Genomic DNA, 22,809 nt, shown 5'->3' with positions numbered 1-22,809 from the left:
AAATAGTTTTAAAATTAAAAAAATTTACTATTGTGACACGTGGCACAATCTGGAGTGTTGGAATTCAAATTTTTTAAAATCCAACGACAGAGATTAATTATTTGCATAAAAATTGTAAAAAAAATTGTAAAAAATCCAAAAAAATCTGAAAAAAAATTGTAAAAAATTGTTTTTACTTTTCTATAAATACCACTTCTTCTCCATCTACCTTACACCACAATTTCATATTTTCTCAACGACTTTCAATCAAATTCCTATATTTCTCTCAAAGTTTCAATCCAATTTTTTTCCACAAAATGACTACTGATGCATGTACGAATTGGTCTCTTCTTGAAGATGTTGCGTTGTGCACTAGCTGGGTTGAAGTTACTCATAATTCCCTTACGGGTAATGAGATGCAGTTGTGAGAAATGTGGAGTTTAATTCATACCAAATTTCTTGAGCAAATGGGTGGGAAAAGAACCAAAGAATCGATGTTCAGTCGTTGGAAAATACTTAGTCATTCCTTTAGTACGTGGAGAGATGCCTTAACACAAGCTAGTAGTAATGTTCGAAGTGGGGCAAATTATGCGGATGAGGTAAGAAAATATTATAATTATTTGTTTGTGTTATTATTTTGTTACCTAATTTGATTATAATTATTTGTTTGTATTATTTATTTGTTACCTAATTTCATTATTATTATTTGTTTGTATTATTTATTTGTGACCTAATTTCATTATTATTATTATTTGTTTGTATTATTTATTTGTTACCTAATAATTTCATTATTATTATTTGTTTGTATTATTTATTTGTGACCTAATTTCATTATTATTATTCGTTTGTATTATTTATTTGTTCCCTAATAATTTCATTATTATTCATTTGTAGCAACTTCAAGCATAAGCATGGTATGCTGTCAAAATCAAATCAAGAAACAAATCATTCAACCGGTGGGAATGTTGGAATATTGTTAAAGATTGTCCTAAATTCAAAGTTGTGCCTGTTGGTCCAGAAGTATACATGAACAGCACCCCTCTACATAGCACTCCTCCACACTCTACACCCGATCATGGCTCCCATGTTGATGAAGAAGATGGAGAAGAAGTGCTTGAAACACCCATTCCTGAACAAGCGTCGGGGTCAACCCGTTATCCAATTAGGCCTCAAGGTAAGAAGGCTTCAAAGAGGAAAAGGAGTGCTTCCAAGAATGATTATGAAAAGTACATGCAAGAACTTGCTCGTCAAGGTGAATTGACGTTGGCGCAGGAATTGGCGAAATATGAGGCTGAAAAGGCTAGAGATGAGGCAAAAATTGCAGCTATTCAACAAGCATTTCAAGCTGAACAGAGGGAAAGAGAGCTACTTAGGCAAGAAAGGGAGTTGCTTAGAGAAGAAAGAATTGCACAACGAGATCGTGACATTATGAACACGCGTTTAGAAGGGATGTCTCCAAATTCTAAATATTTTTGGCAGTCGGAGAAAGCGGATATGGTGCAAATGAGGCGTGCAAGAGAAGCGAGATCAAGACAAGATGGTCCTAGCACAACAAGACAAGATGATCCTAGCACCACATATTGGTTAAGTGATGATGAATAGGGTACTTTTTGTAATCGAAGCCCATAGTTTTCCAATCACTTTGGGTTGTAATTTATTATTTATGTTGTTTCCAATTTATTGAAGTTAGTACTTTATTTAAAGTGAGAGTACATTTATTTAATTTCGTAATATATTTATCCTAATAATAGAATCTTTAGTCATCAAATTGTTCACGTATAATGAAATTATAAAACACACCAAATAAAACTAAAAAACTCACCAAATGGAATTACATAAACACACCAAATAAAATTACATAAACATATCAAATAATAAAAAACTCACTACAAAATTACATAAACGAGCTTGAAGGATACCAAAACAACGCTCCACATCCTTCCTGCACCCCTCTTGACAGCTTGCAAAGTGTTTTTCCTTTGCACTTCGCGGACGTGACACTGTTTTGACAAATGTTTCCCACCGTGGGTAAATGCCGTCAACTAGGTAGTATGGCCTGTCGTACCTACATCCGTTGACGACGTACGTGACTTTTGGTGCCTTTCTTTGCAGGACGTCGTTGAACACTGGGGATTGGGCAAGGACGTTGAGATCATTTTGAGCCCCCGGAACCCCGAAAAAGGCGTGCCATATCCATGTATCAAAAGATGCCACTGCCTCCAAAATGATAGATTTTGCTCTTTTTCTGTCCCCATATGCGCCTTGCAATGCACTTGGATAGTTTTTCCACGTCCAGTGCAAAAAGTCGATGCTTCCTATCATCCCAGGAAAACCTCGCATCTTGGCCTTCCTCAGAAGCCTTTGCAAGTCTATGTGAGTAGGTTTTCGGAGGTACTCTGCGGTGTACAAAGATTCGACTGCTCCGCAAAACCTCATCAGGGCCTCAAGAATGGTTGATTTCCCCATCCTTGTTATCTCATCCACTTGGTCTGCAGATGCTCCATACGCAAGCATCTGCAACGCAACAGTGATTTTTTGCTCAGGCAGGAGACCCATAACACCACAAGCATCATTCTTTTGCACAAAGTAAGAATCATGGTTGCAAACATCAGTCATGATTCTGTTGAACAAATGTCGTTCCATTCTAAAACGGCGTCTAAAGTACGTATCAGGAAATGCACTGTTATGGACAAAGTAATCGTTGTTGCCTGCTTCTATCAAGGTTTCTTGAACGGCTAGGCCTGCATATCTGAGCAACATTCTGGATGACTCGACGGGAATGTGAGGCTCTGGCCATTCTTGTTTCGTCATCTCTCCTTGTACGCTCCTCATCCTCTTCCATCTCATTTTCGGCTATCTGAAGGTTGAACATTCATTCAGATTGGTTAAACAATTCTTCCTTTTGCTGATCGATTTCTCACATCATCCTTGATGAATAAGAAGACATTGTAAGGATGAATGGTGAAGAAGAAGCAAAAACTATGAATAATGAGATAGAGATGTTGAGAAAATTGGTGTGAGATTTGTGAGGATGGATGGTGGATTATATGGACGATTCAGAAAGGATTGGATTGTAGATAAGGCCACGTGGCATGCCGTCATTAGTTAAAAATCTGATCGAAATCTATCCTCAAAGATTCTGAAAAGATAATGACACGTGGTACGATTGTATTGGATAAAAATCTTATCGAAATTTATCTCCAATAATTATCTTTTTAGATAATGACACGTGGCGCAATTTTGAACGAGTTAAAATCTGATCAAAATCTATCATCAAAGATTCTCAAAAGATAACGACACGTGGCATGATGACATTGGATAAAAATCTTATCGAAATCCATCACTAAATAATTGTTTTTTTTATAAAATGACACGTGGCGCAACGAGAACGATTTAAAAAATCTTATTTGAAATTTCAAATAATTTTATTTTGTATTATTTAAACAAACAAAAAAAACTAATATTTTATTGCCTATTGCCAGGGGGAGGGCTCCAAGGGTGGAGATGCAAATGACAATTACTGTTCATTAATGGTAGTTACTATTCATTAAAGGCAGTTACTGTTCAATAGGGTGAATTCAATAGTGGATTGCCAAGGGGAAGGGCTCCATGGGTGGAGTTGATCTTAAGGGAAGTTACTATTCATTAAAAGCAGTTACTGTTCAATATGATGAATTCAATAGTGGATTGTCAGGAGGAGGGCTCCGTAGGTGGAGTTGCTCTAAAGGTGAAAGAAACTTGTCTCTTTCATTGTGACACTTTGGACTGACTCTTGCTTTTTATGGATAAAAACATACATGACTAATATGTGCTTCTATTTTCGCAAAGCAAACTGTTGGGTCCTCCTTTCTCTCTCTCTCTCTCTGCCATAACCCATCTTTATTAATGATCTTTTTTCACTTTTTTGATGTTGTGGTTTGAAATGATCAAAAATTCAAATATTCTGTTCTGTAGTTAGTTCTTGACCCGGAAAATCTTACATATAAAACATGTTGGAATTAAAAATTAAGTGCTTCTTCAAAGAGTAATTTCATGATCTAAAAATACGGTTTTTGTTCGAACTAACTGTCTTAACTCGCATTTATCTCCAAACTACATAATAAAATCAAAATCATAGTTACGCTTTATTGTTATGGATAAGAAGCATTTGTTACTTTTTTAAAAATACATCGATAGTTTTACATTAAGGCGAATGAGAGTTCGGCTAAGTTACACAACGGATAACTTAATTTGGTATTAAAATCGTCATCCACGAGATTCGAATTTAAGACCTTTCACTTACAAATGAAGAGAAATACCACTATACTATAGTACAAGATGACTTTTGTCAAACGATAATTTTTTTATATTAGATGTTAAATTAGAGAACCAACAAAGTTTGAACTCATACCTTGTGCAAATACAACTCTTCTCTACTGTGGTAGAGGCCAGTTGCTGCTTTTGTTCCTTGTTAAAGACTTCCAAAATTAAAGTGAAAATAACATTTGACCAAAAATAGTAATGTTTTATTGTAATGAGCTGTGTTTAATTAAGAGTAGGCTCCATCCCATGGGAGCTGGCTGCCCACAATTGTGAGTCCCACAATGGATCTTGGATTAATATATGTAAAGTTCAAATTACCTGCAAGAGGAAGATGCACATTTTAATTTCCTTAATTAATATATACTAGTGTATGCCCACACAGTGTTTTGAAATTTTTTATTTTTGGTTTTAAAATTGAAGGAGAAAGGAAGAGAGTGAGAGAGAACGTGAGAGCAGGAGAGAGCGGAGAGAGGATTAATTTTTTTTTTTTATATTAGAGATGTTAAAATCACCTGTAGATGATGCTTAAACAAAAAATATCAAAATTTTACTTTGTGAAATTACGTTATTGCCCTTAACTTTTTTGTTGTGATAGAAGACTAAATAGTTTTTCCATCCTCTTTTTGTTGACAAAGAGAATTCTATTAATATGTAATTTAAAGATATATATACACACACACACATACATATATATATATATATATATATATGTATATTGTAGACAGAGAGAGAGAGAGTTCTCTTATACATTGCATTTGCCATAACACGCAGACTCTACATGATTAATTATTCTAACACCAGAATTTGTCTTGACAGGTAGATTTTTTAAGAAAAATAAGTATTCTCTTTTGTTATTCTGTCGGTACATTTGTGATGGATCTTGCTAAATTAGGGTCACATGCATAATTAGCACACATGGGCACTGAATTGGCAACAGATTCACATTGGTATTACTCTTCTTTTTCTTTAACACTAGCCTTCATGTATGCGCGAGACATATGGACACTGAATTGGTAATAGATTCACATTGGTATTACTCCTCTTTTTCTTTAACACTAGCCTTCATGCACGCGCATGAAACTCACGCATGTGCAGAAGATATTTTTTGAATCACGGCATGCTACGTGTAACTTACACGTTTTAAATGTATTTATATGCGTGAATTAACAAAAGGAAAGTCAAATATTGGAAGTAAATTAATAATCTTATATCATGTTAGAAGAAACCCCTTAGTGTAGATAATATTGTTTAAAAAAAAAACACAAGCAATCATTTGATAATTAATTTAATCACATTATTATGCGCGTGCGAAAGACTTTTTTTTATAACCGACATTACACGTCTATCAAGATGTTTTGAAAGTGTTTAAAAATAGAGTAAATAATATTTAATGAACAACTAATAGAATTACATTATTGTTAGCGTATTGTGAGGCACCAATTAAAAAAAACTGTACAAAAAAAATCATTTATTAAAAGACAATGTTAAAATGATAAAAATACCCCTACCACATTTTTTTTTTTTTGAGGAAACAAAATAACATTATGCGAGGGAAAAAAACCCTGGGAACGCCCAAGGCCCTTAGAGTCAAATAACAAGGCATTAGAAGCAGCCAGAAGCGCACAACCAAACATGAAAATTCTCTAAACCATGCCCACACGAAGTGATGACATCAGCTACAAAATTAGCTTCCTTAAAAATATGATTATAAGAAATAGATTCAAAAGAAAGGGCCAGCCACTTAATGTCTTCAATAATAGCCTTGATACATTTGATACATTATTTTGAGTTGCTTTTGAAATTTTTTGTTTGAGGGGCATTTCTGTTCAAATATTTTTTTTTTGTGAAGCTTGTGACACCAAAAAATACTATTCATTGGGCTTGTTGGCTACAAATGTTCCACGGTGTGATACTAGGAGAAATCTAGAGTTTCTTTTTGGTTTTTATTTCTCTAGAGTTTCTTTTTGGTTTTTTAAACAAAAAAAAATTATTATTAAGGTTTTTTTTGGGGGGGTGGGGGGGGGAGGAAGTATTGAACTTTGGATGCATGGTTAAATCTAATGCTTAAAGGCACACCTAGCAACACCACCATTCTCACATGACTACCCTCTCTAGTGTTTCCTGCCATTCATTTGTTAAGCCCAAAGCGTGAGGGAATGGTAAGCCCAGCGGACAATATCGTGCTACGGTACCCGGGCCCGTTCCACTACCGTAGCACGATATTGTCCGCTTTGGGCCCTGACCACGCCCTCATAGTTTTGTTTCTGGGAACTCACGAGCAACTTCTCAGTGGGTCACCCCTCCTAGGACTGCTCTGACCTCCTTCTCGCTTAACTTCGGAGTTCCTACGAAATACGAAGTCAGTGAGCTCCCAAAATGCCTCGTGCTAGCTAGGGATAGGAATATACATATAAGGATCACTTTCCTGAGCGATGTGGGATCTTACAAGATGGGAGGGGGAAGAATAGGGTGGGTTTCAGGGAAGGGGGTCAGGGAAGATGAAGATGTTTTTTTTTTTTTTGTTCTTTCTTTCTTTCTGGGTTGCAAGGGTTGGGGGGGGGGGGAACGAACTTGGATTTTTTTTTTCTCTCTTCTTCTTCTTCTTTCTTATGGGTTGTAGAGGGTGGGGGTAGGGGGAAGACAAACTTGGGTTTGTTTTTTTTCTTTTTCTTCTTTTTTCTTTCTTTCTTTCTACGTTGCATGGGGTGAGGAGAGAATGGGGTTGGGGGGGGGGGACTTCTTCTACTTCTTCTTCTTCTTCTTCTTCTTTTTGGGTTGCAGGGGTTGGGGGGGGGGATTTTTCTTCTTCTTCTTCTTCTTCTTTCTTTCTTTCTGGGTTGCAGGGGGTGAGCGGAGAATGGGGTGGGGGGAAGACGAACTTGGGGCTTTCTTTCTTTTTGGGTTGCAAGGGGTGGGGGGAAGACGAACTTGGTTTTTTTTTTTTTTTTTTTTGCTTCTTCTTCTTTCTTTCTTTCTTTCTGGGTTGCAGGGGGTGAGGGGAGAATGGGGTTGGGGGGGGGAAGACGAACTTGGGGCTTTTTTTTAATTAATTATTATTTTAATATTTAAAAATATTAAATGATTTTTTTCTTCAGTTTTTAATAATATTGTATTAGTTTTTTTAATAGAAAGTGTGCCACGTCACACGCCACGTCAACATTTAATAGAGGAATTGACAGACAACTGATGGAAGGTATGACATTGCAACAAATTCGAAAGATATGGTATGACATTGAAACTTTTTAAAGACGAGGTATGAAACTGTCAATGACCCAATAGTTGAGGTAGTTTTATGTAATTTACCCAAAAAAATTTGTTATGTGCTGATGTGGGCTTAATAATTTAATAATTAATTAAAAACGTTGTCTAAGTAGCTTTTTGCACAACGAATTTTTTTTTCTTATAGTAGGGCCTACCCCAAAGAGAGATCACTTTCATAAATTCTCAAAGGCACAAGGCTTAACAAGGCCTAAGATGGGTTTTGGAATTAGTTTTCAACCAACAATAGACGCGCCTTGGTTAGAACCTCATTATCTCAAGGCAAACCTTGCTGTTCTCTGTGTCACTAGACCACCAGGGGAGCACCCAACAAGCTATCCAAGATTAAGGATGTGAGGGTGTTGGCCTAAATGTTAACGGTGATGTCATATAAGTCGTCGCCAATCCAAGTCGTCAGCAAAGGTGATCTCGGTCCAGGTGCAATTTGGTGAAGGGTATTGAAGTGTGTAAAGATAGGTGTATTAAGAATATTTTTTTCTTTAGAGAATAGACAACGAATGCTACCATATATGAAGGTTGAGGAATGTGGACTGGGATCGGAGGTGATTGCAGGACTAGGTTTTTGGGTTGACAACTTTTTTTATAAATTATTAAACCTATTTGTAATTTTTTTTTTAATTTAATTAGACTTTGTGTGACCCATTTATGAGTCACATCAGCACATAACAGAATTTTTGAAAGAATTGTGACAAAATGACTATATTGATTTGAGACACCTACTTGCGGGACTACATTGATCGATTTTTAGTTCCATGGACCATTTTGATGTCGTGGGTCAATTTCAGAGACCATGTTGATGTCGCGAGTCAATTTCAAGGACTATTTGTGATAAAACAAGGACTTATGGGGTCCATTTATGTGCCACATCGGTACTTAAAAGAATTTTTAACAAAATTGTAACAGAATGACCACCTTGATTTGCGACACCTATTTTCAGGGACTACATTGATTGATTTTCAATTTTAGGGATCATCTTGATGGGGAGGGTCAATTTCAGGAACGATTTATGATAAAACCCCTTTATTTTTAGAGTTTCATGTAATTTGGAGCTATTCTTTACATTTTTTTTCAGCTACTATGTTTTTATGTATCTTATGCACGTGGGTCATTTTTTTGGACTTTGACTCTTTGTAAATGTGCTACATTTGACTCCTTATTTAGGGCTTCTTATGAGGTGCTTCGAGCTTTTTAACCATTAGATCTTGATTTTTAAACAATGATCTAATAATCAAAACAATCCATATTAAGCTGAATTTAACCACTAGATTTTGATTTTTAACCATTAAAGGTGTTGTACATTTAGTTGGGTTTGGGAGCATGACAAAATGGTATTAGAGCACAATTCGCACTTAAGCCTAATATTACGCTCTACTACCATTCTGTCACACCACAAACCCGACTTAATGTGGCTTTTTGTAACCATTAGATATTTGTTTGAAAATCAAGACCTAATGGTAAAAAAACCCATCTTATAAGAAGCCCCAAACAAGGAGTCAAAAGTAAGCACAAATACAAAGAGTCAAAGTCCAAAGAATTGACCCATGAACATAAGAATCAAACACATTGGCTCAAAATAGAATACACAAAAGCCTAGTAGCTAAAAAAATGTAAAGAAAAACTCCAAATGACATGAAACTCTAAAATATCCCAAAATCTTAGGGCTCTTGAAGAGAGTCCTTTTAGGACAGTGAAATCCGGATTAAATCAGGAGAATCCTTGAGAATATATAGCATAAGATATTGCTTTTTTTTAGAATTATGATTACTTGTGGGCAAGTCAATCCTTAGATTGTAACAATCCCCAAGAATATAGGACATAAATTTGATCCCTGGTCAGATTTGGTTTTTGTGTCTTGCAAAGCAAGCATGGTCGTTCTCAGCAAGGCCTGTGGACATTGCCTATCATTTCGGAGCCCCACAGATGTGGTGGCACTCTTGGTCCGTTTAGGCGACTTAGTCTAATTTGGAGTTGTTAAGTCCACGACCAGACTACAAAAGATTAATGGTCCCCCAATGTACATTTATATGTGGGTTTTTTCTTCAGCACGTTAATATAGGTAGTATATACTTGTTTCTACCCACTAGATGTGTTGACCCAGACCATATAAGGTCCTAAACCCCAAATCATGTTTTTAGTGAGTAGATTAATGTAGAAAGAAAATTTGTTACGTATTGGTTTCTTCTTCAGTATATTAATATTAGGATTAAGTATCTAAAACTTCCCAATCTTTTAGTGTCATTCCAAATTGGCTTCAACTTTTTTAAACATTACAAATAAGTACCCAACTTATTGAAAATGTTACATCTGTTAAGCTCCATTTAAAAATCTGTTAAATTGACTAGGGCTTACTTTTCTCCAAAATCAATAGAAGGTCATGAAAGGTCCTAAACCCCAAATCATGTTTTTAGTGAGTAGATTAATGTAGAAAGAAAAATTGTTACTTATTGGTTTCTTCTTCAGTATATTAATATTAGGATTAAGTATCTAAAACTTCCCAATCTTTTAGTGTCATTCTAATTTGGTCTCAACTTTTTTAAACATTACAAATAAGCACCCAACTTATTGAAAATGTCACATCTGTTAAGCTCCAGTTAAAAATCTGTTAAATTGACTAGGGCTTACTTTTCTCCAAAATCAATAGAAGGTCATGAAAGGATAGCCACCAATAACTAATAGTCGCCACCATCCCATTATGCCATCACCTGCAAACCCAACACAAACCACCAACTTCACCCTAAAACTCAAGTCGCCAATATTGAGAAGAAGGTTACAGAGAATGTTGAAATGGTATGGATTGCCATAATGCGGCCACCACCATCTTCACCGCCTACAAAGAAGAACGTGAAGCTTTACGAGTCGACAATTGACGAATGAGGAAATCACTTGAGAAGAAATAAGCTCCTTGAAACTCTATCTGAATTTTTAACCTTCTTCTTTGTTAAGAGATTGCCCTCCTGATATAATTTCAATTTGAACCCTTTTTTTATTCAATTCAAACCCCATTTGATCATTGGTTCTTGAGGTACCTAATATTAATGTCGATCACGATATACCCAATTGGTGATTTTTGAATATAATTTATGTTTCAAAATTATTTGGGGCTTAAGGATATGGCCTTTTCAATAGGTTGGGTATTTGTTTGGAATGTTTAAAAAAGTTGAGACCTATTTGAAGTGACACTAAAAGGTTGAGGAGTTTTAGGTACTTAATCCTTAATTTTATGTATGTTATTTCCATGTTGATCATTATACTGATGAATAAGCATGACTTAACAGTTTAACATTTTCAATACAATTTACCTAGCATCTGTGAATTACTAAATTATGGATACATTTTGACATACGTAATATTGAAGGAAGGGAAGAATTCAAATTGTGACTCGTGTAAATTTAAATGTTCTTAACCAATTGAGTGTGAAACTCTTTCCAAATTTTTAATACATTTGATATAAGCATAACTTGGTCAATGTTTACTGGAAATCAAAATTGAAATCGAAATCAAACAAACAGAAACTACATACACCAATCTTTCTTTAGGAAACTACAATTCACACACTTGCTTACCTATTATGACATGATAGCTTCGATTTATTACCACTTTGAGTTTCAAAATTTTCCATTTAAGGAATCTGTCTAAGCTTTCATCATGTATGTACACATATTTTATAGTAAAGTTCTAAAATGCGCTAGACGCTAGTTGGCCGGCAGGGAATAATCTAGTCTAAGCAAGGCCTAGGCATTTTTTTAAAAATTTTGATTAAATTTATTATATAACATATAAATAAATATCTACTTATATATATATATATATATATATATAATTGTATCAAGATACATAAATTGCAAAATAGAATGACATTTAAATTATAAAGTACTAGAAAGTATTGAAAACATTGGGACAAACATATAATTAGTGCTCATCTAAGTATCTAACAAGTCTCTTACAATTTATTAAAAACATAAAATACAAAATGAAAGTTTCTATTTTTTGTCTAAGTGAGAGGCATGACCTAGGCGGTTTAGGCAAGCATAGGCAACTAGGCAAGCGCCTGGGCAGGTTTATGCTCCCTTTCTTATTTTCTAACCATTTAGGGGTTAATCGTGGCAGTGTCCAACCACCTAGCGCCTAGGTGAGAATCTTCAGAACATTGCTTTATAGAGGTATCATCAACAAAGGAGACAATGTAATGCTTATTTACCATATCAAAAGTTGTAGTTTACAATGAATTAGAGATGGTTTAGCATTCTTCTCGTTTGAACATTTTTGTTTTATCTTTTTGGCTCACTTTTTCATCCTGCAATGGTGCAAGATGATCTAAATCGTCTATATCTAAGGTCACCCTTCAATGATCAAGTTCGTTAAAACATCAACTATTGGAACCAAATTCGGGCACCACTGTGAATGGTGAAGATGCACAAACTCGAGACCTGTAAAAGAACAAATAATTAAGGCAACCAAGGACCGAGGGAGGTGTGCCGATCAAAGGCGCTCTGACGGTCAAGTTAGTAAGCAATATTATGAAATTTAACCAACAGGCAAGAGAATAAGAGTGCGATAATTTTATTGCCCGAGGTGAACCCTAGAATTGTGTATTTATACTAGTCAAGATAAAGACCTTTTAGAATATAGAATCTGTACTAACCCCAGAGAATCCCAGATGATGAATGTACCTATAACGGTGTTTAATTGTAAAAAAAAAAAAAAAAATTATGACAATTTTTTTTTTAATTTTCAAGTTGTTAAAAAACATGTAGACAGGTGAAAAATGGGTGATGGTAAAAAAAAATGATAAACGGGTTAAAAAGGGTAAATAGGTAAACGGGTATTAAACAGTTACGGTTAAATGGGTATACGGTTATGGGTATGGTTAACTGTTTATAAACGGTTATGGGTATGAGGATAACCGTTCAGGCAATTACCCAACGGGTAAACGGTTATGCGGGTATGAGCATAAACGGTTATAGGTAAATAACAGCAGTTACCCGTCCGTCATAACCATTGCCTATCCCTATCTAGAGCATTCCACCTCTCTCTGGAGAGTTCTCCCCTTTTCTTCCTCTTTAGTTTCGTCCCCCATTACTTCTTTTCTCCATCTTTTTTCCTGCAACACAACATCCTTCAAATCATTTTTCTTGCAAATTGTCCCCAATGTTGCTCTCTCCTCCTTCTATATCTCTCCATTTCTCTCTGTCCCAAAGCTACTCTCTCCCCTTCTTTATCCATTATCTTCGAAATTTTCTAAGAAAAAGGAAAATTTCTGGAAAATTTATGGGAATTTTCAGGAATAAGGAAGAATTTTGCTATTGGGATTGTAGTTGTTATCATTTTGCATATATGTTTTTGAATTTTGGTGTTGAGATTTAGGTAGTGGGTGGGGCTGGGTTTCAGATCTGGGCATTGATTGGCAAATGGAATTGCCATAAGCATTCTTTTAGATTTGTAGTTCATAAGACTTGCAGCATGCGATTGTCCTACACAAGTTTGGAGGGGGGGGGGGTTAGCAATCTCATAGTTTTTGGGGGGCTTTGCTAAGACTAGCTAGACCTTGTTTTAGTAGAGGCGAGTGAGAGCTAGTCTCATTAACTCAAAGCTCCATGGGGAACAAACACGGGATAGGACTAACCCTTAGTCCAGTCTAGAATAGTTAACTTTAGTGAGGCAAAACAAATACCCTTTTACGACATTGTTAATTAAGAAAAGAGAGGTGAAAAAGGTAAAACAAGAAAGGTCGATTGCAAATGCAATAGCATCCCCACATTCATAAAACACAATTACCTTTTTATAGCCGAAAGGGAAACCCAACACCCAAAAAATTTGAGAAAACTAAAAAACAAGAATTAGGACGGTGGAAACAAACCCAATTCTGAGCCGTAGAAATATTCTAGAAACAATCCTACCGTCCGTATTTGAACCTAGTTCGAATAGGAAAGGTCCTGTACCCATATCCTACACTGTATAGTTTCTCTCATTTGGCGTCAATTGTGACTGTGTTAGTGGCGCCAAACGAGAAAGAGTATAAATATGTGTACGATACTCTCTCTCACTCTCTCTCTCTTCATGGAATCATGGAATTAGATTCTGGCTCTAATTATTTTTAGTAATATTATTAATTAAACAGTTGGGTTTTGTTTTTTTCTTCCCTAATTAACTTGTTGAGAATCACTTTTCTAAAAAACAAACTTGTTGAGAATCAATAATTAGTGTTAGAGAAAATTCTTGTCAAGGTATGCAGTTATTAATTCAAGTAATTCTTCATTTAGTTTTATCATATTATTTGCCTTTTTGATTAGCTTAAACTCTTACAGCAACTGCTAATACAAGGTTTGGCTAACTATTTAATTAAATTTGCAAACTTAATGCTATGAAATTTATCCCCAATGAATAAATAACGGACATAACCTCGGTTGAAAGTGGGAATACTCGTAACCAGCTAAGTTACAAGCCGCTTGCTCAAAACTAAGTGTTCAATTGAGAACCAATATTTCTGCCCTTGTTTTTGTTTAATCGAGCTCTAACTCTGATGAAGAAGTACTGATGCATGCTTTTGCTAATTTAGATTTGTTTGCTTGTTTTGGTCTTTCAGGGTGGAGTTCAGAACCAGTATGATTGTAATACCTTCCAAACAAATTAATGGGGACTAGGGAAAGCAGTGCACCTTCACCTCAGGTGAGCTCTCTCTCTCTCTCTCCAGATCATAATGCACCTTCAACTTACTTGCATATTGATGGATGAATACATTTAATCTTATAACCAATTAAACTGAATGGCTAGGGTGCGTCATTTGGAATGCAAAAGAAAGAATTGATTCTCGATGAGTACACAGAATTGTAGGTAATATACGAGGGAGGCTCAGTAGGTATGGAGTTCGTATGTGATAGAGTTGCAGAAAGTGAAAAGACAATGTGCATTTCTGGAAATAATTCTGATGGTGCTTCTCAAAGGTATTGTTCATTTGTCTCCATCATCAATCCCTTCTGTAACATGTATTGATCCTATTCATGTTTTGCATTGTTCCCTTTCGACAGTGCTGCAGGCAGAGGTGAGGACTCGTCAGACGAGAGTGATAAATCTAACCGAGTATGTATTCTACTTAATTTTATGTCCTATAAATTGAAAGGAAAAAAGTTTCTTGGGTTACTGGTATGAAGAGATTGTGTGACTGATATGGTTCAAACCTTTTGTTTTGTTTCTTTTCTAGCATTTTTCAGCAACTCGAACACAAATGCTTAACCAGATGCATATGGTATGCATTGAAAAGTTATGCTTTCATTAGGAATTGTTTTGGGTTTTGAGAGTCTAATCTAATCAAAATAGCGCCGTCATTTGAATTCATGTGTAATGACTTCCCGTGCTTGAGCAAGGGCAGGTAAGCGTAATGACTTCCAGTGTTTGGAATTTCTTGATTTTGGAGTAAACGTGCTGGAGATCCATTTGAATGTCGGAAGCCTCAATGTATAAAGGTAAGGCAAAATGGTATAAAGGTATGGCAAAATGGTTCCTCGGGTATACTGGCTTCAACATTGATGCTTGTATGAGAAATCATGCATGTGAAGTGGATGAATAAATGGAAACATTCTTATTCTGCCAGTTTGATTTCATGTATTCCTCAATTCTTTTGTGTGTTTCCTTTTCCTGCTATGATCTGGTTTCAAGCATATATGATGCTCAGGTACAATTACTACTTTAGAATTGTTGATTCTTGTGATTGGAGACTAGCAGCGTACTCGTCAATGCTTTTCTTTTTCTTATAGAACATCAATGTTTGAGAGATTACAGACGATAAGTTACAAGTTTTTGAATCCGGCAAACATGATTCGTAGAATGTACTTTTGAGGAACATATGAAGTGAGGATGCTGTTATCGTCTTCATTTGCATAATTCGACCGGAAGATTACGAACGAAGAATGGAAAGAAGAAGACTGGCCAATAGGGAAGCTGCTAGGATGTGAAGAACACGCAGACAGGTATTTGTAGAGGTTTCATTCATTAATCAGAGCTTTGTTTGCTAGGAGGTCTAAAACCCCCAACCTTTTAGTGTCATTCCATTGGTCTCAACCTTTTTAAACTTTACAAACAAGTATCCAACTTATTAAAAATGTCACATTCATTAAGCCCTAGTTAATTTTTCAAACATAGATTATATTCAAAATCCACCAACTGGGAATATCATGGACAATATTAATTGTTAGGGAGTTACAATAGTTAATGACATTAATTACAGAATATTGGCCAATTGTCCGTTATGTTGTAACTCCATATTTGTATTTATGTTTATGATCTTTAAGATGTAACCGTAGAGTATTAGCTACTCACTTGTATGTGTGTGTGTGTGTGTGTGTGTGTAATGTATATTGATGGTAAGGAAAATCAATTTCTACATTAATATTGGGTGCCTTAAATTTTATATTTCAAACATAGATTATATAATATGAAACCCCATCAAACATGTATTGAACTGAATCGACAATGAAGAAGGGCAATCTCTTAACAAAGAAAAGGGTTAAAAATTCAAATATCGTTTCAAGGAGTTTGTTTCTGCTTATGTGATTTCCTCATTTGCCCATTCTTGCCTCGTAAAGCTTTCAATTCTTCTTTATAGGCAATGAAGATGGTGGTGGCCGCATTATTGCAGTCCATACCATTTCAACAACCTCCATAACCTTCTTCTTGATGTTCGCAGCTTGTGTTGTAGGGTGGAGTTGGAGGTTTTGCATTGGGTTTGAAGGTGATGACATGATAAGGGTGGTGGTAACCGTTAGTTGGGGGAAGCTATGTTTCTATGATCTTCTATTGATTTTGGAGACAAAGTAAGCCTAGTTAATTTAACAGATTTTTAACTGGGATTTATGGATGTGACAGTTTCAATAGGTTGGATACAAGTTTGAAATGTTTAAAAGAATTAAGACCAATTTAGAATGACACTAAAAAGTTGAGAGATTTTAAGTACTTAAATCCTACTTTTTTATTACCAAATTAAAGTCGGACAAATAGAAGGTTACCACGTGATAAAAACCCAGACTTTCAGTATGAAGCATACAAGACCTAATTGTGAAAATGCACGACTCGAAAATTTTCAGAACATTTCTAGAACACAAATTATATCATGTGTCAAACGCTACTTGGATTTCAGTATTCAGTGTTGGCACTATAGGGAAACACTGTGCCTTGGTTTCATAGCAAGAACTTGCTTATGTTTCTCAAGGATTTTGATGTGGGGTTGGGATTTTTTCCCCTTTCACGTTAGAAATCTAATATGGAATTTAAACCATAAATGTTTAACTTTCCTCCATCTAATTTTGTGTTAGTCTTAACCACCACGGGTGGTCGATCTAATTCTGTATTAGTCTTAACCACCATAAGTGGCCTAATGGTTAAGAACGACTTCCAAGCCCGTATTTCACACAGCATATCCTGGGTTCGATTCCTAGTGCTGGTGAATCACACGATGGTGGCCATGAGAGGTTGAAATGCCTCTGTGAGTCTTCCCAGCCCCCGTAAGACCAACTCTAACCTTTGGAGTAAGTCCTAAAATTTTCCTTCTATCCCCCCCCCTCCCCCCAACCCACCCAATTTCATTCCAACCCTTGTTCTAAAATGGAGTTAAGTGATAAAACTCAAAATATGCCAAATTTCGGTCAGAATTTAGGCCAAAGAAAACCATGGGGCCCACAAGTGAGAGTGAAAGTCGGTGCATGAAGCCTAGATGCTAGACCCAGATGTGCGCACGCTCATCACGCACCAAGCCCAGCATCCAATATGGCCCCACCCATGTGGGCATGTCGCCCACTTGTCAGTGGCATTGATGAGCCTAATTGCTCCTTTTCTGATCCAACGACCACAATCAACTGGACTGTTGGATGATCTAACGGCCTACATTCAATTTTTTTTTTAGTTTTATATTTATATATTTATTAAATCCAACGACTGAGATCGAATATAATCAAATCTAATGGTAAAAAAAAAAATCTAACGGCCCAAATTTTAATCCAACAACTAAAATAATTAAAAAAAAATTATTTAACTCAAAATTCACCAAAAAACTTTATAAATACCTATGTATTTGTTCAAACATCCACACAAAATTCACTTTTCTCCTACAATTTAATGTGTCGATTTAGTGATTTTTCAATATTTATCGGAATTTAAATATTTTTAGGTTAAAATGTTCATAAAATTAATTTAGGATAGTCTACATATTTTTATTTAAAGTTAATTTAAAAAAAAAAGCCTAAATTTATTCTTTAATAATCTAGGGCTAAAATTTTATGCTAAAAGGATTGGAGCAAAAAGTTTTTTCTGGATTAAAACCTAAATTTTCTAGAATAAAAATGCTAAGTTTTACTCTAAGGGTTGGGGATGGTCTAAGGGCAGACGGTTGTGGTGCAGCCACCGCCTGGTCCCCCATTTAAAAAAAAAAAATTAAAATTTTGTGTTAACCTTCCCGGAAAATTATGGTATCAGTAGATTCGCCGAATGATGTTTCAGCAAACATGTTATCTATAAGCTCTGTTACTCTCCGATTCTCATGCGTTGCTTCTCATGTATCTCTTTCTTTTTAGATGTAGAACATTTTGACTCGTCACATTTGATACAAGTTTCTTTTTCACTTGATCATTGTTGTGTTTCATATCATATGTCGGTTTTGTATTTCTTTCCAGCAAGAATGTGGGAAACTACAAGCAACCGCGGAGATTCTTGAGAGCGAAATTGCCCAGATCCCATGCGATATATGGAGGCTTTCTGGGCAAATTGAGAAACTTAAGGAAGAATAGTAAGCGTAAATATGATACCAGATGATTTCAATTTCCAAAACAATTTCAAACATACAAAAATTAGCTTAAAGCCTACAATTCTTTTGATATCGTTTTGAACACAAAGTATGCTTTTCGAACATTTACGTTACATTTCCTTTTAACACAAAGTATCGAAATGTCCTGAGCGTACCTGTGATTAGCAGGAATAATCTCTACCACTCTGAACCATCAGGGAAAGGTTTCAGTTCATCCTGCTTCCCATTGACATAAAAATCCATAATTGCTAACATTCTAGGATGCTTATCAGGATGGTAATTAAGGTGAACAATAACCGGCTTCAACTTGCTCAGTTTAGCATCTTTCCTCACGGTCTTGAGGAGGACCTTGCTATTCATAAAGAGATAGAAATCCATACTTCTCCTGGTTGAACACTGCCTGGTCCCAAGCCTGCTCCTTTGAGAGTCGATTGGCCACACGATCCCATAGCTCAATTGAAGGAATTGTCGGTCGAATGTAGAAGAAACCAGAGTTATACACCCATATACGCATTGTATGAGCATATCGAGCCCAACCCATTCCTGGCTCATCAAAGCCGTCATTGTAACCATAAGCAGTCATGGACTCTACATCTGAATCATGATATAGATAATTAAAGGGGTCTTGCAAGTACACAATATCGACATCTGACAGAAGAACACTGTACCCAAGCTGCAAAAACTCCCTCAGAACACGAAATTTTAGCCCAGAGACAGCATGGTTCCCTCCGGTCCTCGCTGTTAAACTTACTAGTTCAATGTTTCACTTCAATTGCATACCCAATCCATTGTGGGATGCATGTATTCATAATACTTTCATGATTACAGATTGGGTTTGAAAACCCTAGATACAAGGAGCTTTCGAAATTCAAAAATACAATCAGAAACCAAGAAAAGGATTACAACCACAGGTTCAGATTACAGCAGAAAATCAAATAACTAAACAGTCCTATAAACTAGGAACAGCTGAAAGGATAGGAGTTTGAACCAAGTCAAACTCCACAAGTTTCGGTGATGCGCTGAGCATGATGACGTCATCTAACACTTGCAACCGAATCAATTACTTTGTTTGGGTCTCTCTTATAAACTGGAACATTTTTCAATTCGCAGAATCTGGCAATTTCATCATCCAAAGCAACAACCAGATAATTGGATATGCCCACCCTATTGATGTTAGCGAACCATACCTCCAACATTTCCTTCACATTCGAGTTTGCAAGAGCAACTATAAGTTCTCTATTAACAGCAACTTTCTCCAAAATCTTTGCCAATCTCGGATTCACAGATTCATCCGGAAGAACACTGGGGTTGGTTAGTAAGCCTTTGACGGTACCAAAAGGCCCAGCTTTCTTCTGATCACCCAACACAAGAACCAGGTGTTAGAATTAAACATAAACCAATAACAAGTTATATGAGCTACTGTTATCAAAACACAAATCAATGTTCATTAAACCAATGTATGGAGAAAACTGTACCTGTAGATGAACTTGAACCGGCTGCCATGTCTGATTCTGTAACAATGTTGCAGTGTATCTCTTCAGTGTTCAAGGTTCTCAACTAATAATAGGTCTTAGTCTTGTATTGAGTCCACATTGCGAGAGCAGAGGCCACCATATATATACTATACAATCTTAGCCAAATTCTATAAGGATTCCCCTATTAAAATCCATATGGAATACCAATTCATTCCAAATAGCAGTCCAGTTACAACATGGATTTACAAATCCATTCTCAACAAGACTTCCTATTCAATCTCTAATCCTACAACCAAGTTTACCGATTCATACTCATGCTCATATTCTAACATTCTCCCACTTGAGCAAGTATGAACCAAGAAAACTAGTTCGATTAAGACTATAATAGGTTGATCACAAAGTCTTTTGAGTAACATCATAAACAATCTATCCGTGCATTTCAAAACACAGGACCAAAAGCTGTCAATTACAACATATATGTAAATGCTAACTTCAAATCACATATGTTCAATTTGCACTTATAACATTATGACCAAACTGACATCAGTGGACCTTAATATCCACTCCCACTATTCATTAACTTAATTCGAAACAATTAAGTCCAACAGATAGTAAAACTATCAACTAGTAATTCATTCCAATATAAAGAATTACCAATATATGAATTCAACCAACTGCTCAAGTCAAATCACAAAGATTCTCAAGCATCAAACTGAATCCAAAACACATATTTATCCTTCTTATAACTTGACAAGGATTTCCTATTACAATCCTTATAGAAAACAACTTATGTTTTCCAAGCCATATCAGTTCAAATATTTTTAACAGAATCCTTCAAAAATAAGGATTTGTTCACAGCTTCTCATAAGGCTTTCTTATTCTAATTGGACTTAACCATTCACCGTCAAAAACACCCAATCTCATGTTCATTTTCTTACATTTTTCTCCCACTTGAACATGAGATCAGTTTCAGACATGAACTTCTCCAATTTATAAGAAGTGACCACAGAGCCTCACCTGAGAATCCATCTTTATGACCATCATTCTATTACACTCCAAAACATGGAAACAGAGAATCATAAACCACAACCAAAATGCAGTATTGATTCTAAGTTCACACACATCCAGACTGCAAATATGACTCATAACATAAACTGATATTAAACAGTCAATCACATAATATGCTCCCACTTTTCAAAAAGACCAAAACATAAATCGATCTTATAGGAAAGCAACATAACATTGACTTAAAACGATTAACTAATCATAAGCTTAAAACAACCAAACTGTTTCCAAAGCATCAAACAAAAACTTCCTCATTGTAGCCTCAGTTTGACCAACCTCTTTCGGAGAATTGAGCCTCGGAACTTTGTTAAGCCCCCAACTCTGTGACGGCTGATCTGGGCTCTCCTCTCTCCCAATTCGTCTCCCGAAATCCTTCTTTTCGTGATCAAAACCGATCCTTTGGTCATCACTGTGCCCTGCAGCCTTCACATTATCTCCAAGCGATCCAAACCGTTCGCCATGACTTCGTTCATCAGACGAAGACTATGAATGCTCATCAGCGTCACCATTTTTAGCAGCTAACCCAAGATCCATGAACTGCCTCGGCACCACTAGTGATGATCCATTGCCATTCATAAGCTTCTTTTCTTCCACTGTCACTCGATGGCCTTCGGCACCGCTACTGTTCTGATCAGCCTTCTGGCTTTGCGTCAAATTCAGCAAATGCACCTGCAGATTCAGTGGAGAAATATGCAACAATAGACAACCAATAGATGTCTCATGCATAATGATGTAATATCAAAATAAAACGATCATTAGAATCAGAAGATCATGACTTTGCGAGATATTGGAAAATTATAGCCTTTAACTTTAAGATGCATGTTATCTGATTTGAATCAATCAATCTGACACATGTTATTCTAATCGAACTTATCAAATAGAAGGATTCAAACAGAATTGAATTTTACTTTTTCATGCTTCTTCTCCGAGTTTCAGAATACATACCTTGAATATGAAAACCCATATCGTGCAGCGGAAACTTAATATTTAATATGGATTTGTTTCTTAATTCCCAGATCCTTTCTTCAAACACAGAGTTGAAGACAAGAAAGAGAGCAATCGAAAAAGTTATCTTTCCCCAGAAAACCCCAAATTGGAAAAGAAGGCCCTTACCAATGGGTTTGCAGGAAAATCAACGGTCACCAGCTTTTAATTATACAATGGTCAAAATTTTCCTTTGGTTTTGTCGTTATTTGAAACCTATATGCCAAAACCCGTGTTCGATTCCCCAATCCCGCAATAATGGTATATTTACTTAAATATTATTCAGGCTTTTGAACCTATTGGTTTTAATCACAGAACTCATAAACTTATAATCCCTAGCTCTGATACCACATGTTAGAATTAAACATAAACCAATAACAAGTTATATGAGCTACTGTTGTCAAAACACAAATCAATGTTCATTAAACCAATGTATGGAGAAAACCGTACCTGTAGATGAACTTGAACCGGCTGCCATGTCTGATTTCTGTAACAATGTTGCAGTGCATCTCTTCAGTGTTCAAGGTTCTCAACTAATAATAGGTCTTAGTCTTGTATTGAGTCCACATCGCGAGAGCAGAGGCCACCATATATATACTATACAATCTTAGCCAAATTCTATAAGGATTCCCCTATTAAAATCCATATGGAATACCAATTCATTTCAAATAGCAGTCCAGTTACAACATGGATTTACAAATCCATTCTCAACAAGACTTCCTATTCGATCTCTAATCCTACAACCAACAACAACAACAACAACAAAGCATTTTCCCACTATGTGGGGTCGGCTATATGAATCCTAGAACGCCATTGCGCTCGGTTTTGTGTCATGTCCTCCGTTAGATCCAAGTACTCAAGTCTTTTCTTAGGGTCTCTTCCAAAGCTTTCCTAGGTCTTCCTCTACCCCTTCGGCCCTGAACCTTTGTCCTGTAG

At 36.0% G+C, this 22,809-nt stretch overlaps 2 long non-coding RNA genes across 2 annotated transcripts; both read right to left on the bottom strand.

The window, feature by feature from the left end:
* Window positions 1-19,544: 19,544 nt before the first annotated feature.
* On the bottom strand, window positions 19,545-19,965 carry LOC108174349 (uncharacterized). Its single transcript, XR_003773123.2, has 2 exons — window positions 19,825-19,965; window positions 19,545-19,701 (listed from the first exon to the last, which is right to left on the bottom strand). It is a non-coding gene; the product is annotated as an uncharacterized lncRNA (long non-coding RNA).
* Window positions 19,966-20,954: 989 nt separating this feature from the next.
* On the bottom strand, window positions 20,955-21,973 carry LOC139196397 (uncharacterized). Its single transcript, XR_011581251.1, has 2 exons — window positions 21,835-21,973; window positions 20,955-21,558 (listed from the first exon to the last, which is right to left on the bottom strand). It is a non-coding gene; the product is annotated as an uncharacterized lncRNA (long non-coding RNA).
* Window positions 21,974-22,809: the final 836 nt, after the last annotated feature.

This window comes from Malus domestica, chromosome 05 (assembly GCF_042453785.1).
Source record: "Malus domestica chromosome 05, GDT2T_hap1".
Taxonomy (NCBI): domain Eukaryota; kingdom Viridiplantae; phylum Streptophyta; class Magnoliopsida; order Rosales; family Rosaceae; genus Malus; species Malus domestica.
The sequence above is the reverse complement of the archived record's forward strand: the minus strand, read 5'-3'. Positions and strand labels throughout refer to the sequence as shown.